The sequence below is a fragment of the Biomphalaria glabrata genome, chromosome 12 (genome assembly GCF_947242115.1).
Source record: "Biomphalaria glabrata chromosome 12, xgBioGlab47.1, whole genome shotgun sequence".
In the NCBI taxonomy this organism is placed as follows: Eukaryota; Metazoa; Mollusca; class Gastropoda; family Planorbidae; genus Biomphalaria; species Biomphalaria glabrata.
The window spans coordinates 2,170,717-2,184,063 of record NC_074722.1 but is presented as its reverse complement, the minus strand read 5'-3'; the positions used below and the strand labels follow the sequence as shown (position 1 = coordinate 2,184,063).

Genomic DNA, 13,347 nt, shown 5'->3' with positions numbered 1-13,347 from the left:
CCGAAACATGTAAAACACCCGAAACATGTAACAAACCTGAAACATGTAACAAACCTGAAACATGTAACAAACCTGAAACATGTAAAACACCCGAAACATGTAACAAACCTGAAACATGTAACAAACCTGAAACATGTAACAAACCTGAAACATGTAAAACACCCGAAACATGTAACAAACCCGAAACATGTAACAAACCTGAAACATGTAACAAACCTGAAACATGTAACAAACCTGAAACATGTAAAACACCCGAAACATGTAACAAACCTGAAACATGTAAAACACCCGAAAATGTAACAAACCTGAAACATGTAAAACACCCGAAACATGTAAAACACCCGAAACATGTAACAAACCTGAAACATGTAAAACGCCCGAAACATGTAACAAACCTGAAACATGTAACAAACCTGAAACATGTAACAAACCTGAAACATGTAAAACACCCGAAACATGTAAAACACCCGAAACATGTAAAACACCCGAAACATGTAACAAACCTGAATTATGTAAAACACCCGAAACATGTAAAACACCCGAAACATGTAAAACACCCGAAACATGTAACAAACCTGAAACATGTAACAAACCTGAAACATGTAACAAACCTGAAACATGTAACAGAAACATGTAACAAACCTGAAACATGTAACAGAAACATGTAACAAACCTGAAACATGTCTGTCTCTCTGTGGCATTTTACGTCTCGCGAGACGATCTTTTCCCTTTGCAACTTCTTGTGTGACTAAAGAGGCCAATCCTTGATACACAGCTGCGATCACAGGTTGGGCATATAAAATCACCAGGCGCCATTGCATTTTCACCCTTCTTTCTTTCTGAAACATGTAAAACACCCGAAACATGTAAAACACCCGAAACATGTAAAACACCCGAAACATGTAACAAACCTGAAACATGTAACAAACCTGAAACATGTAACAGAAACATGTAACAAACCTGAAACATGTAACAAACCTGAAACATGTAACAAACCTGAAACATGTAAAACACCCGAAACATGTTACACTTAACAACAAATTGGTATATTTGCATCCTCTCTGCATTGCAGTACCTATATCTTCTGTTGTGCGGCACTGGATAACAACGGATGGGGTTCAACTTAAAGAACCAGGGTGTCGACTGTGCGGTCTTTCTAAGTTTTTGTATTCATCACAAACCAAGAGATTAGAGACAGGATTATCACAGCGATTAGAACCCCACGAAGACCTGCTTACTGTCGAAAAAAACGCAAACTAAAACTCTTATGCTCATATTTACAAGGTCCTCAGAGCTCGCAAAAAACCTTCCTTCAGGGAACAGTACCAGGAAAAGAAGAAGAGGCAGACTTTTAAAAAAAAATCACACCCTAACTCAAAATCGCAGGACAAAAATAAGTGGCGGCGGGATGAATTTGAACCTCGGACCCACCGTAACGACAGTCCCGAAATGCATTAGAGATTTTCATCCATGGCGGAAAAACTATAAATAGCTATTTTTTTGGAGTATCCGGTGAAGTTTACAAAATGAAGGAAATGTCGATAAACTCTGTTTTATAGGGATAGTTTTATGCCTTTTTTAGCACAGCAGAATCCTATTGTGTCTTCCGTTTATAGCACAATAGAATTCTTAGTTGGCAACGATGACAATGATAGGGTTTATTAACTATTTTTTTCCGTATTTATTTACCACGTTCTGGTGGAATCAACGTTGGTATCGTCAGTTAGGAGAGAAAGAGTTAAAAGAAATGTCTATAAATAAAAAAAAAGAACATAAAACTAAAATGTTATATAGCCTTGGTTAGGCCAATAATAGAATATGCATCCTCTATTTGGGACCCCTCAACTCAAGAAAACATTAAGAAACTGGAACTGACAATAAAACAATAGAGCAGTGAGATCTTATCTTATCTTATATAATACAGACGTTACTTCAAAAAAGAAGATGATTACGTCCTACGCGTCATGCATTTAGTCATGCATATTAACCAATGACTTAAATTCTATTTTATTAAATTTTGTTTTTGTATTTGAAGATTATGGTTCAGTGTTTTATGTGGCAGGGAATGGCAGGGATTCATAACAAACGAATATTCACATTTGACTAGAGTAACACCTTTAGTAAAATCACTAAATTTAGAAAGCCTTCAGGACAGAAGGCTCAAAAGTAAAGGAGCAATCATACATAAAACACTGAACCATAATCTTCAAATACAAAAACAAAATTTTAATAAAATACTCTGAAAGACACAAAGATAAAGGCACATTCCTCGTCCCATATGCTAGGACAAAATTGTACAAATACTCTTTCTTCCCTAGTGCTATTAGAGCATGGAATGGGTTGCCTGAGCTAGCCAGGAAAACCAGTGACTTGGCAGAATTTAAGTCATCGGTTAATATGCATGCCTGAATGCATGATGCGTAGGACGTAATCATCTTCTTTTTTGAAGTAACGTCTGTATTATATAAGATAAGATAAGACGCTCGGTTATTTTGTCTGTCGTGAAAATCTGCAATACCACACGACCAGGCGGCTATAAGTGTGAGAACACTTGTCAGCATTCAAAAAATATAGGCTCTCTTCTTTGTTTTGTTTTGTTTAAATTACATTGTGAAGTAATCTTGTGATATAATTTCTTGACTAAAATTGCGAATCGTGCAATCTGCTAACTTGCACACTGACCTAGATTTCATCATTTCTGTGACCAAGCAGACGTCGATTTAAAAAAAAAACAATGGAAGTTTTCTCCCTTAGATTTAGTGTTAGACTTTTCTTAAGCATAAATTAATAGCCGGGGGAGTGGATGGGAGGGAGGGGGGGGGGGTTCCATTCTTTTTCTTCTTGATTCTTCTTCTTATCTTATATTATACAGACGTTACTTCAAAAAAAAAAAAGAAGATGATTACGTCGTATGTTCCCTGTAACGTTTTGTGTTTGGGAACAAAATATTTAGTTTATGAGGACGGCGATAGTCTTGGAGCTTCCTCCGTGGAGGGGTGAAGGTGGATCTCGAGGGGGGACAGGGGTGTGTGTGTGTGTGTGTGGGGGTGTCTTTTTTTTTAGCTTAACTCTATGGCCTCGACTTTATGAAGGCTGAGAAAAGTTTGGGTGGGGGTGGGGGGTCAGAGTGCGAGGGTGGCCAGTCACGTGACACTAGAATTTTGATGTTGAATTACAAAAGCGTAAAATGCGAGATAACTCAATGGTATCGGGATCTTGCTAGAGTTATCTCGGTGGATATAGATTTTCTTTCGGACATATGCAGTGCCTTGGAACGATATTCAAGTGTTTTTTTTTATTCTTCCTTTACCCCCCGCCCCCCCCCCCCCCTCCCCACATATTTATTTTGTACCGAGTAAGTATTCTAGATCTATGAACAATAATGACTGAATTCCCCGCTCACCCACCACCCCTAATAACACAATTTAATTCGATGTAATATTAGAGGACTTAAACAATCAATGTATATATGTCAACTAGAACTAGATCTAGATCTATTTTCTTTTCTACAGTACAAATTGCAATGCTTTTCTTCTTATCTTATAAAATACAGACGTTACTTCAAAAAGAAGATGATTACATCCTACGTGTCATGCATCTAGTCATGCATGTTAACCAATTACCTAAACTCCGCCAAGACACTGGTTTTCCTGGCTAGCTCAGGCAACCCATTCCATGCTCTAATAGCACTAGGGAAGAAGGAGCACTTGTACAAATTTGTCCTAGAATATGGAAAAAAATGTGCCTTTATCTTTGTGTCTTTATGAGTATTTTATTTAAATTTTGTTTTTGTATTTGAAGATTATGGTTCAGTGTTTTATGTATAGTTGCTACTTTACTTTTGAGTCTTCTATCCTGAAGGCTTTCTAAATTTAGTGATTTTACTAAAGGTGTTACTCTAGTCAAATGTGAATAATAGTTTGTTACGAATCTCACTGCTCTATTTTGTGCCTGTTCCAGTTTTTAATGTTTTTATGAGTTGAGGGGTCCAATACGGAGGATGCATATTCTGGTTTAGTTTTCTGTCCTTATTTGATTTATAGAAATTTCTTTTAATAAACCCTAAAACTTTGTTTGATTTTTTGATGGTCCTGCTAATTTCATACACAATATGACACAACGCTGACTTCGACGTAGAGCCAAATAAACCCAACCTTCTAGGGGAAAAACTTAATACATTTACTGTCCATATAAATTATTTATATCCCTTCTTAAAATATCAGGGGAGATTACTGCATCCTACGTCTGCTAAATCTTAATATTATTTTTTTCCCTCATTGCTTTCATTTTGAGATTAAATCTAACTGAGATGAACATTTGGTCGCTGACCCGGAAGTGATCACATAGCGTAACTTACTCTAGCTAGATCACATCTTTTAAAATAAACATTTCATATTTCTCGTTCCCCGATGAAGGATATATCTACAATAAACCTTAGGAATAAAAGATATGTGGGTGATGTTATGGAACTACAATTGCGATACATAAAGACTGACTATATATTTTTTATGTTAGTCTACAAACTTTTATACACAAACACACTAAATAAACTCAAAAAACTCAAAAAACTGCTCCACCTACGAAATTTATAAAAACTGGTTTACTAATAAACCAGACCTTATTTATAATAGGGACTTATAGAACAGAAACTTAAAGACAGATCACGGACTAAATAAAATGACATACAAAAAAAAAAAATTAAAGGTGAAACAAAATCTATCTGTCTGTCTGTCTATCTATCCATGATTCAATAAAAAAGTCTTGGTGATGTTCCAATTATCTGAAATTCCCACTAGGCACTACTTTATATCATGAAATATAGTACTAATGTATAGACCAATAGATGAACTAGTTTGAACTATAATAAAATCTAGACCTTGATAAAAAGCCTGGATGTGGAATAGAATCCAGAAACAAATGTAATACTTAAATTAAACTTAAACTAGTAAAAATATCTATCCCGGACCTAAACCTCAAGCAGCCAATATAAAATTGCACTGGCTAATTATTTGTATATGTAACGACTATAGACAGCGAGAAAACATGGGCCTCAGCTCTTGAAGAAAAGCGTGTCGTACGAAAAATGGCTGGCTCCTCTACCACCAAAGCGAAAGCCACCTTGACTTAGAATATTTGTGGACCGGAGTGTCTCTCCAAAATAGGCCTCCACAGCCATACGAAAAAGTGTTCGAGATGAACCATAGTCGTTCTACGACTGAAGGAGGCTAATATACTGTCACAAGGCAAGTTAATATTGTACACATTAACAATGAGGTTCGTCAGGATAAGTACAGTCCAACCAAATACGATACACAAGTCTTTCCGCTTCTCACTGTCAAAAATCGTTGAACTGACCCACTGTTGACCTATTTTTACGGAGACATTGTGAATTTGCATACATATTTTCAGTGTCCTTTCAAGTCTGCAACAATTGTTCCGTAAAAGAGAGAGAGAGAGAGAGAGAGAGAGAAAAAAGAGAGAATCGATCTCTTATGGCACATCAACACCTCCGCACTTCAAAAAAAAAACGGTAAATAGTCATCTCATTGATGTCACGTCTGCTACTCAAACTTTGTGCTCGTGGCCAGACCGCCTTCCCGTGAGGCGCTTCTTTTTCATTGGACGAAGCGGTAACGAGGCTATGATCCGGAAGTGTTTGATTGATTTCTGATAATTGATTCTTCCTTTTCTTTGTTTTGGCAATTTGAAACATTTCTTTTATAGTTAGCGTTTTTTTTTCTTTCTTATTTTTTCTATCTTGTTTTTTTTATCCTTCTCATTCTCTCATTTATCTTTCAATGTAAGAATATTTTTTTTTCTCAGACGAATATTTATTTAAAGTCTTGTTGTTTTTTTTTTAAATTGATAGATAAATCGGTTTTACTAACGAAATCTATCTACGCATTTACAGATCTATTTACGCATTTACAGATCAATCTACGCATTTACAGATCTATCTACGCATTTACAAATCTATCTACGCATTTACAGATCGATCTACGCATTTACAGATCTATCTACGCATTTACAGATCTATCTACGCATTTACAGTTCTATCTACGCATTTACAGATCTATCTACGCATTTACAGATCTATCTACGCATTTACAGATCTATCTACGCATTTACAGATCTATCTACGCATTTACAGATCTATCTACGCATTTACAGATCTATCTGTTTTTCATTCTACCCAGTGCTTACGTAATTCTATTCTTTCTATTCTCAGACAGACAACTCGCTACACTACAGTCAAAAAGAACATTAGGACCTATCTGTTCAAAACTTTTTTTAGTTTGTGATTTTAACTCTCGTGTTTATGTTTGTAATGTTATCACAGCGCCTTGAGCCTACATTTTGTTTGTTTAAAGGGCATATAAATAATAAAAGTATTATTATTATAAAAGAACGAGTATTCATTCTCTGGCGCTGCCAGGGTCGAGTTTCGTTAAAGGGAAACAAAATTCATTGTAGTCCCTCGGTACGTGACGTTTTGGCGACGCCGTTTTGGCGACGCCGATTTGGCCCCGCCGTTTTGGCGATGGGACGTTTTGGCGCGAGCCGTTTTGGCGACGGGACGTTTTGGCGCGAGCCGTTTTGGCGACGGGACGTTTTGGCGCGAGATATCATTTGACGATAATTTAATAAGCACGTAGTTTTTTTTTTAATGAACCCGCGACTTAGGCAAATAACCCTGATGTCTATGTATACTTAACTTAAATTATTTTGAGAAACATGGTACATGTATTATATTTTTACTTATTATTAGCAAATGTTTGGTATGTATAGCTGGAGATACCATACAGTCATTAAACAAACCAATGTTAATGTAAACAAATAATTGCATCAATTTTTAGTCTATCATCGTTTCATTTTGTTTTTAATTTTAAAGTAATATCTTAAAAAACTTTTTTGAAAATAAAAGTGTGCCTCTTAATAAACACACATACGCAAGCCAAAATGTTTATTAAAGAAAATGATGTGAAAAACAAACACACATTTACATTTAGTACGTGAAAAATATGTCTTAACACAAACACTCGTTCAAAACATAGATATGAATAATTCTTTTAAAAGAAATAATACAATAAACGTACATAATGTATTTCGCGCCAAAACGTCCCGTCGCCAAAACGGCTCGCGCCAAAACGACCTTCGCGCCAAAACGGCGGGGCCAAAACGGCGTCGCCAAAACGTCCTGCTTCGGTAGTCCCTTTATCAGTTTCCACCGAGGAATTTTCTGGTGATGTGGCAGGTCTGCTGCAGTACCGCCCTCTGACAGGCAACGAGGATGTTCCTAGGAATGTTAAGGGCCTAGGAGGTGTCTGTGAAGTCAGTTGTTATTATCCCCTCGGTTGATATAACAATGGGGTATATTGTTGTTTTAGATAATTTCCATAAACGCTTAATCTCCAAGCCAAGGTTCCTATATTTTCTTTGTTTTTCCAGCTCAGTTTTTTTTTTAATTATAAGATAGTGGTACGGCGATGTCAATAATGGTAGCGGCCTTTTCTTTTTTATCGATGAGCAGCAGATCAGGGCGATTAAAATCATCACAGTTATTTACGCGGAGGAACGATTTGATAATGTCTAGATTTATTTCTCTCGTCCATTTGATCCTTTTGGCTCCTCTTGTTCTACCACCAACAGCACCTCTCAATTGTGTGGGGTGCGAGTCAGGGAGTATTAACACCTCTACCACTTCTCACACAGAAATGTAGATCTAAAGACAAAATCCTTTTACACGATGACTTTGTCTCGTTTACACGATGACTTTGTCTCGTTTACACGATGACTTTGTCTTGTTTACACTATGACTTTGTTTAGTTGTTTACTCTATGACTTTAAAACAAAGCGAGCGAGCACAATATAATCTGTTTATGATACAATTTACTAATAAAATTAATAATAATAATCTTGTGTTGCTTCTGACAGTAGCCTATGTAGAAGGTCAAGAGTTCACGCCTATGTCTCTACGAAAGCGATCACGAGGTCACGCCTCTGTCTCTACGAAAGCGACCAGAAAGTCACGCCTCTGTCTCTTCGAAAACAATCACGAGGTCACGCATCTGTTTCTAAAAAAAGCGATCACGAGGTCACGCCTCTGTCTCTACGAAAGCGACCAGAAAGTCACGCCTCTGTCTCTAAAAAAAGCGACCACGAGATCACGCCTCTGTCTCTAAAAAAAGCGACCACGAGGTCACGCCTCTGTCTCTAAAAAAAGCGACCACGAGGTCACGCCTCTGTCTCTAAAAAAAGCGACCACGAGGTCACGCCTCTGTCTCTAAAAAAAGCGACCACGAGGTCACGCCTCTGTCTCTAAAAAAAGCGATCATGAGGTCACGCCTCTGTCTCTAAAAAAAGCGACCACGAGGTCACGCCTCTGTCTCTAAAAAAAGCGATCATGAGGTCACGCCTCTGTCTCTAAAAAAAGCGACCACGAGATCACGCCTCTGTCTCTAAAAAAAGCGACCACGAGATCACGCCTCTGTCTCTAAAAAAAGCGACCACGAGGTCACGCCTCTGTCTCTAAAAAAAGCGACCACGAGGTCACGCCTCTGTCTCTAAAAAAAGCGACCACGAGGTCACGCCTCTGTCTCTAAAAAAAGCGACCACGAGGTCACGCCTCTGTCTCTAAAAAAAGCGACCACGAGGTCACGCCTCTGTCTCTAAAAAAAGCGATCATGAGGTCACGCCTCTGTCTCTAAAAAAAGCGACCACGAGGTCACGCCTCTGTATCTACGAAAGCGATCATGAGGTCACGCCTCTGTCTCTAAAAAAAGCGACCACGAGGTCACGCCTCTGTATCTACGAAAGCGATCATGAGGTCACGCCTCTGTCTCTAAAAAAAGCGATCATGAGGTCACGCCTCTGTATCTACGAAAGCGATCATGTGGTCACGCCTCTGTCTCTACGAAAGCGGTCATGAGGTCACGCCTCTGTATCTACGAAAGCGATCATGTGGTCACGCCTCTGTATCTACGAAAGCGATCATGAGGTCACGCCTCTGTATCTACGAAAGCGACCAGAAAGTCAAGCCTCTGTCTCTAAAAAAAGCGACCACGAGGTCACGCCTCTGTCTCTAAAAAAAGCGACCACGAGGTCACGCCTCTGTCTCTAAAAAAAGCGACCACGAGGTCACGCCTCTGTCTCTAAAAAAAGCGACCACGAGGTCACGCCTCTGTCTCTAAAAAAAGCGATCATGAGGTCACGCCTCTGTCTCTAAAAAAAGCGATCATGAGGTCACGCCTCTGTCTCTAAAAAAAGCGATCATGAGGTCACGCCTCTGTCTCTAAAAAAAGCGATCATGAGGTCACGCCTCTGTCTCTAAAAAAAGCGACCACGAGGTCACGCCTCTGTATCTACGAAAGCGATCATGAGGTCACGCCTCTGTCTCTAAAAAAAGCGACCACGAGGTCACGCCTCTGTATCTACGAAAGCGATCATGAGGTCACGCCTCTGTCTCTAAAAAAAGCGACCACGAGGTCACGCCTCTGTCTCTAAAAAAAGCGATCATGAGGTCACGCCTCTGTCTCTAAAAAAAGCGACCACGAGGTCACGCCTCTGTATCTACGAAAGCGATCATGAGGTCACGCCTCTGTCTCTAAAAAAAGCGACCACGAGGTCACGCCTCTGTCTCTAAAAAAAGCGATCATGAGGTCACGCCTCTGTCTCTAAAAAAAGCGACCACGAGGTCACGCCTCTGTCTCTAAAAAAAGCGATCATGTGGTCACGCCTCTGTATCTACGAAAGCGATCATGTGGTCACGCCTCTGTATCTACGAAAGCGATCATGAGGTCACGCCTCTGTATCTACGAAAGCGACCAGAAAGTCACGCCTCTGTCTCTAAAAAAAGCGACCAGAAAGTCACGCCTCTGTCTCTAAAAAAAGCGACCAGAAAGTCACGCCTCTGTCTCATGTTTTTTTTTTTTTAAATAATTAAATATTGTTTTTTATTTGAGAGAAACCCTGAGATATTTGGGATTGTAAGTCTTGTCCACCTAACTGTCCAACAAGGTCCATCCATGTCGGAAGGTCATGTCATCGCAGCAAGGCTAGACCTCGTTGCACCCGGAATTCTTGTCAAACGTACCCCGTATGATGGTCAGTTTGTATCACAGCCTGCCATCACGTCATGAAACCATGGTGTTGTTACAACAATTGGCAAGAGGAAAGGGACGTAATCTACTTGAACTTTTGACATCGTACCCCAAACAAGCAAAATATAAAAAATGCTTTTTTTTTAAGCTTTCAAGGAAAGAACCGCAAAATCATTGGCATATCTATATCTATATCTATCTATCCTTCTTCCCTAGCGCTATTAGAGCATGAAATGGGTTGCCTGAGCCAGCCAGGAAAATCAGTGACTTGGCGGAGTTTAGGTCATTGGTTAATATGCATGACTAAATATATATGAAAGATTAACTCATCTTTTCCCATATAAAGCAAAAATGAATTAATAACAACAAATTGATTAACTAATTGGGTTTTATTGATTCATATACTGTCATCGACAGTACCGACAATTTCCAAATTAATAATATAAACCCAATCCAAGAATGCGAGACAAAAAAAAAACGAGTAAAAATTGGGAACTAGACAGACAGACAGACAGACAGACAGACAGATGGAGTAAGTAAAAGCCTTTAAAAAAAAGATTATGACGTCATGGATTTATTAGGTCTAAGCATAGACTATATATGACATGGACTGCCAACTCTACGCACTAAGCCTATATTTTTCAATAAACAAGTCCCGTTCACGGAGGCGTCCTTGGTTGCGTGGTAAATTGACTTCCGGTAGATTTTTTTTTACGTATAAAGAAACCATTCTCGAAGATTTTTACCACCACTTTTACAGCAAATCATGAATGGAAACTGAATTGTTAAAGAAGATGTTACAGAGGTAAGTGTGCACAAATCAATTTCTGACTTAGATCTATAACTGTAAAGCTTTATAGCTGATTTTCTTAGCCAATATAGACTAATTAGCCAAGCCTGTATTTCGTGTATTTTCTTGTTTACGACATTGATTAAATTGAGGTTCTTGTGAGAGCATAGCCTATATATATATATATATATATATATATATATATATATATATATATATATATATATATATATATTTATATATATATATATATATATATATATATATATATATATATATATATATATATATATATATATATAAACCAAATAGTAAGACTTATTCAGAAGGATAACCCGGTAAATTTAGATCTATATGCTCTTACTATAATAGGCTAAAATGACCTTTCGTTTATAAGTTGTAAAAAAGTCCTATATTATGTGTAGGCCTAAAGTAAAAGTAATAAGTCTAGATGTAAAGTTTTCTCCGAGTTGAAAAATGTAAGAAAAGTATGTTTGGCATTTAGATGCTGTCGTTGATAAAATAGAAAAAGTACATTCTGTGATGTTTTATGGCAAGTTATTATAACACAGTGCAGGACAGGCCACTGTCCTGTTGCCTCATGTTTCTCATGGCTATGGCCAAATTTCGAATCCTGGTGCCCCCGTGCCTCATTTTCTGTTTGACTGCCCCAGACTTGCTGATCTCCGTCTCAACAGGTCAGAACCAAAAATTCTCGATCTGTATGGTGACATGTATGCACTACGCAATACAGCAGGGTTTCTGTCCAGGGCTTTTGCAAAAGAAGATTTGAGCCTCTCAAGCCCTCACTCAAATGGAGTTTGATGATGTTGACTTTTTATGCCCTTTTTTCTGTCTTGGTGAGAGTTATTGTAAGACTGAACTATTGACCTGCAGCTGTCGAAGTATTGACTAGCCTTTGTAATAATTACTGCGAAAGGTAGTGAGAGCAGCATCGTCGTCAAACATCAGTTCCCTAATCAGGTTATGTAGTTTCCTCGTTTTGGTCAAGCCAGTTTAAGAAGCCTTCCATCCGATCTACTGTGGATATATAGGACCTACTCCATCTTCCAAGGCGCTATGAGAGTACAGACGAAACCATTCCGAATAGTGTTGATGGCCAAAACCCATCCTTGTTTTACCCTGCTCTTGATAGATAATACCGGTACCTAAAAGTCTTAGAGGAAGAACTGTCAAACTTTACAGTTCATATCATGTGAAGCTAACAGTAGTTTCAATAGCTTATTTGGACAGACAATTTTCACTAGTAAAAACCACTTCTGCTTAGTGTGAGCATATTGCTAAATGAAGTTCATATTTCTATTACTTTCTACTCAAGTCACCCAAGAGAAATTTTATTTAAAGCGAAAACTTTTTATAATGCATTTTTCGTTGTTTTTGGTTTTTTTTTTACTTAAGGAGCATACTACTTCCACAAACCTGATTTGATTGTCACTAACTTTCAAATTGAAAGGGATCTACTACAAGTGAGATTTTTTTTTACTTTCTCCAATAACATTGTGTTATCAATACATGTATCACTTTAAATTACTTGTAACTGTGAAATAATAGGTAAAAAATCTCCTTAAGTACATGTTATATTTAATCCTATGCATAAAATTTATTTACATAAAAAAAAAATCATTAAAGCAGGCCTAATTGTAGAGAAAAAATTATTTCTTGTGATTGCATTGAAATCAACTTTAAAGATGCTGTCCATTGTTGTAACATAAAGTAGTCTTACATTTTTTAATTAGCAAATATATATATTTATAACATGTATAAACTAGTTTGAATTTCTTTTCTTTTTTTCTCAGCTGCTCATGAATTTCGAGATTTTACAGCTAATAGAGGAACAAATTTTATCTGCTTCCACTTAGCCAAACAGCATGGAAATATGCTATTGTAATGAGTAGAAGATATTTGTCATTTAGAGTATCATGCAACAGCTAATTATCAGTCCACACATTTCAAGATGAGGAAAAGAACAGTATAAGCTACATTCATTGATGCATTATTTATACAAAAATGTATAGTCAACCCAGTCATTACTCCATTTTTTTATGAAGCCAGTTACAGTTACCATGAAGGGATGAAATTTCAGATAATATTCTGTTTATTTCAAGAAATGAGAATAGGCCTACATCAGAAATTGAAATGGTCATCTTCAGTATTTAATGTTTCATCTAAAAATGATAATTATATTAATACATATTTGATGTACAAACAAATGAAAACCATTCAAACACTTTTTTTTTGTGAAGTATAGATGATTAAACTTGTAAGTGTCTGAACAATACTACATCGACATTAACTTATTATTATAGACTTTTTACAGGAATGTATCTTAAGCTGGACTGAAAGAGAAAGTTGCTATAATTTAAATAATAAAATTTAATAGTTTGAACATGTAACTAAAAATTGAATAATGCTAACATTTATTGACAAGTGAATATT

At 37.3% G+C, this 13,347-nt stretch overlaps 1 protein-coding gene across 2 annotated transcripts in view; it reads left to right on the top strand.

Moving 5' to 3' along the window:
* Positions 1-13,347, top strand: part of LOC106079466 (nitric oxide synthase-like) — a 229,719-nt gene that overhangs the window by 16,651 nt on the left and 199,721 nt on the right. The window lies entirely within an intron of this gene.